Here is a 4,241-nt window from a genome sequence, read left to right as displayed (position 1 = left end):
CTGGCCCCAACCCCTGGTCAAACTCCCAGTCGAACTCCTGGTCAAGGAGACAATTTGCATATTAGCCTTTTATTATATAGAATGACACCCCAATGTTTTAATAAAAATACGTAAATAAATAACAAAAAAAGAAAATGTGCATGCTAAACTGTGGTAGCTTCAGCAACTTGATTTTTTTCCTATTTTCCTGTATTTCTTTGCTAGCAATACAAATTAATTTCCTAAAAAGAACGTGATCTCAATGCAAGATGCAAAATGACTTTATATAATAGCACTGAGATGAAAATCACCTCAACTCATCTTTCCTAGTGATTAGAACTACACTTTATTGAGTGATAACCCTGTGTCAGGCACAGTAGTGAGCACTTTCCATATATTCTTGCATTTAATTCTTCTAAGCAGGTATTATTATTTCTATTTTCATAGATAAGTAAAAGAGGGATAATGTGGCTTGCCAAACTCCATACAGTTAGTCAGTGATCAGGCAGATTTATTCCAGTGCAGAATGTTCTTAAATACTATGCTTTGCTCCTTCCTGGTCCTGCTCTTGAGTGCCAGTTATAGCAAGGATTACTTTTCCCCAGGTTTAAAACCCAAATATTCTTTTTTTTAATTTTCTAAATCTGTGAGCAGTAGTCCGATATTATCCTATGCACAAATGTTGTCTTGATAACTTTGTAAAAATTGATAATCCCTCTAGGATTATAACGTAGCCTTTTAACTCTGCAGGACAGCTAGACTCTACCAGAGATCCCGTGAATCATATAAAGGGGGAGGTAGATGGAAACAGACAGGAAATAGCTTTTAGGATGGGCTTCTGTGTTGGCAAGAATAAGACTCAGCTACTTTTAGCTGCAAAGTGGGAGCAGAATATTTCTGTTTCAACACAAAATACAACACCCAGAGGATCAAGAAATGAAATGAGTTGAGCTGAAGCCCTTCAGAAGTAGTCTAGCATACTCGTTTGCAATCTTTTTACCCTGGAGGAAGTTTTGAAATAATTTTCAAGTCTCAGAGAACCCCCACATAAATATTCTTATACCTACAAATTACAAAATGTTAATGTAATTGGCAAACTATTGATATAATAATGCAATGACAGTTGTCAATAATCGTCACAGAAGTAGGAATGATCTTTTTCTGTGAATAGTATGAATAACTTGTTTACCTATAAGTAAAAGGCCAAAGTGAGAGGCAACAAGCACTTATTTTAGTTAAAAAATAAAAAAAGAATAGCTATTCAGGAAGCCCTGACACAGGCAGAAACCCAAATAGCGTTCCAAGCAGGAGAAAGGGAAGGGGAACAATGACATCAGTAGAAGGAAGGCCTTTCTATTGGTGCAGATAAGCTAACATAGTGATACTAATCCTAATCAATGTTTTTATTTTTTAGTCTGGTAATCAGCAGTCCTGCAGCCATAATATCTGCTTCCTTGTTCTCCGTGCAAACAGTTCTTTGGGACACAGTGTTGCTTTAGACTCAGTCCAAAGGTTATCTCGCCCTGCTTTAACATTCCAAAGGTTGGAGGCATTAAATGTGCAAGGTGATTTCTCTGGGATGGCAGCTCCAACTCCATTGTAAAATATTTCCATTTATTATTATAATTATTTTTTTTTTTTACAAACTTCTTGGCCTAATCTTTTTGTATGGCTCTCTCTCCCCACAAAAGATACCAACAGTCACTAAGTTGGTAGGGTAGGCAGAGAAAATTTAGCCTTTTTTAATTTTTATTTCCTATTTGATTTTAAAACCATATCTAATGTGTGAGTCTAAGTCCTCCAAGACACCAACACAGGTTTAAACAAGCAAGGATTTTATTACAGAAACACCTTTGAGAGATAATGGGCAAGGAGACTGGGGAGACTGGGAGAGCCATCAGACCATGAAGCACAGATGACCCTGTGTCAAGGAGAGAAGAAGGGAAGTTGGGCAGAAGTGGTCTAGATTCCCTATGTCCAAGGAGAGGTCAGCAAGGCTGTCAGAGAGTCTTTGAACCAAAATTGGCCAACAGAGGGGTTTGCTGACACCCGGGTGTGGGCTTGCCTCAGTATACCTGCTGCACTCAGTCACCAGCGGGGAGCACGTTGTGGGAAGAGCGGCCTTAGCACCAACACGGTGATCCGTTCAGAGCACAGCAGCCGGGGCGTTTGCTCAATTAAGTGCCCTGTGGTTGGAGGTCTGCAAGGCACATTCTCATGGCCGCCACATCCAAGACCTAAACGTCCATAATAAATGTCGACTTCACAAGTAGTTAATAATGTAAGCTCTGTGGGTTTCCCCCCTTATTTAAAATTAAAATGACTTCTTATTCCAACTTTCTTGAAAAAAAAAAAAAAAAAGGAAGTTAGGCTTAGCTTACCTTTCTTAAAATCAGTATCTTACTTCCCCTTTCATATATTATAAATATGTAACATATATAATCTCATAAATTATGAATATATGTGGCAAACCTTAAAAATTTCTGTTAAATTTATGTGATTTAATTTTTCTTGAGGTAGGCTTTGTTGATTTAATTTAAATAAAATTTCTAAATTGATGTAAAGGCTCACTACATACAGAGGAACAAAGGTATGGATGGCATATTTACAACATGAAAATTATTGACAATGCAATTAGTAAATCTACTAAACCATAAGCCAAAAGAGGATTAATAAAAATATATCTTAAGATAGATTTTAATACAAAGCTTTGAAAAAGTACTTTTTTCCTGAGTAACGTGATCAGACTCAAATATAGTCCTATAGGCCTAGCAATTACGAAGTTATTATGCATAAATTCTGGCTTTTGCCCAGGTGGCGTGGCTCAGTGGTGGAGCAACAACCTATGAACCAGGAGGTCACAGTGTGATTTCTGGTCAGGGCACATGCCCAGACTGCAGGCTCTATCCTAAGTGTGGGGCGTGCAGGAGGCAGCCAATCAATGATTCTCTCTCGTCATTGATGCTTCTGCCTCTCTCTGCCTCTCCCTTCCTCTCTGAAGTCAATACAAATATTTTTTTTTTTAAAAAAAAGGAGGAGGAGAATGATAAGATGTGCCTGTTTTGTTTTGTTTGTTTTTTAAAACTGTGGCTTTTAAAATTCTCTTATATACCTACTAGAGGCCTGGTACATGAAAATCCATGCACTTGGGGGGAGGGGAGAGGTCCCTCAGCCCAGCCTGCGCCCTCTCAAAGTCCAGGACCCCTCAGGGTATGTCCTTCTGCCGGCTTAGGCCCACTCCCCAGGGGACCAGGCCTAAGCTGGCAGTCAGACATCTCTCTGGCAGCCCAGGAGCCTTCAGGGGATGTCCTCCTACCAGCATAGGCCCACTCCCCAGAGGATCGGGCCTAAGCCGTCAGTCGGACATCCTTAGTGCGGCCAAGAAGGAGGGAGAGGCTACTATCATGACCACTGTGCTCTCAGCCATCAGCCCAGCTTGTGGCTGAGCAGAGTTCACCCTGTGGGAGCTCTCTCATCACCAGGGAGCAGCTTCTGCGTTAGCATCTGCCCCTGGTAGTCAGTGTGCATCATAGCGACTGGTCATTCCCAGTCGTTCTGCCATTAGGGTCAATTTGCATTTTATCCTTTTATTATATAGGATTTATGTGTACATTTTTTTTATTTTTGAAACTAGAAATGAAGAATAAAATAACTTTTTCACTCTGCCCCTGGTTTCCCGCCAGCAGCCAATCTCCATCTGCAATGATGGTAGAGGTGATGGAGTTGCCCAAATCACACATCAACACCAGCATGCTAACTCAGGCCATCGACAGGCCTGTCTGCTTCATAGGGAGGCTGGAAAGGATTCATCTGCTGGAAAAATGTTTATTCTTTCAGATGGAGAATGAAAAAGTGCAACCATTGAGTTGAGGGAGGCTTTTGATGAAGAAATCTCTAGAATCGTGGAAGTAGTTGGAAGAATAACAGCTCATCTTATGTCCAGTTTAAAGAAGATAACCATCCTTTTGATCTTGGACTTTACAATGAAGCTGTGAAAATTATCCATGACTTCCCTCGGTTTTTTCCTTTTGGGGTTGTGCAATATGATTGATCTTTTCTTTTTAAAAAAATATTTTTATTGATTTCAGAGAGAAAGGGAGAGGGAGAGAGAGATAGAAACATCAATGATGAGAGAGAATCATTGACTGGCTGCCCCCTGAATGCCCCCCAATGGGGATCAAGCCCACAACCCCAGCATATGCCCTTGAACAGAATTGAACCCAGGACCCTTCAGTCCACAGGCCGATGCTCTATCCACTGAG

The 4,241-nt window shown here is 40.5% G+C and overlaps 1 pseudogene; it reads left to right on the top strand.

Moving 5' to 3' along the window:
- Positions 1-3,640: 3,640 nt before the first annotated feature.
- On the top strand, positions 3,641-4,030 carry LOC118655011 (annotated as a pseudogene).
- The last annotated feature ends 211 nt before the right edge of the window (positions 4,031-4,241 follow it).

Source organism: Myotis myotis, unplaced genomic scaffold (genome assembly GCF_014108235.1).
Source record: "Myotis myotis isolate mMyoMyo1 unplaced genomic scaffold, mMyoMyo1.p scaffold_m19_p_1, whole genome shotgun sequence".
NCBI lineage: Eukaryota > Metazoa > Chordata > Mammalia > Chiroptera > Vespertilionidae > Myotis > Myotis myotis.
The sequence above is the reverse complement of the archived record's forward strand: the minus strand, read 5'-3'. Positions and strand labels throughout refer to the sequence as shown.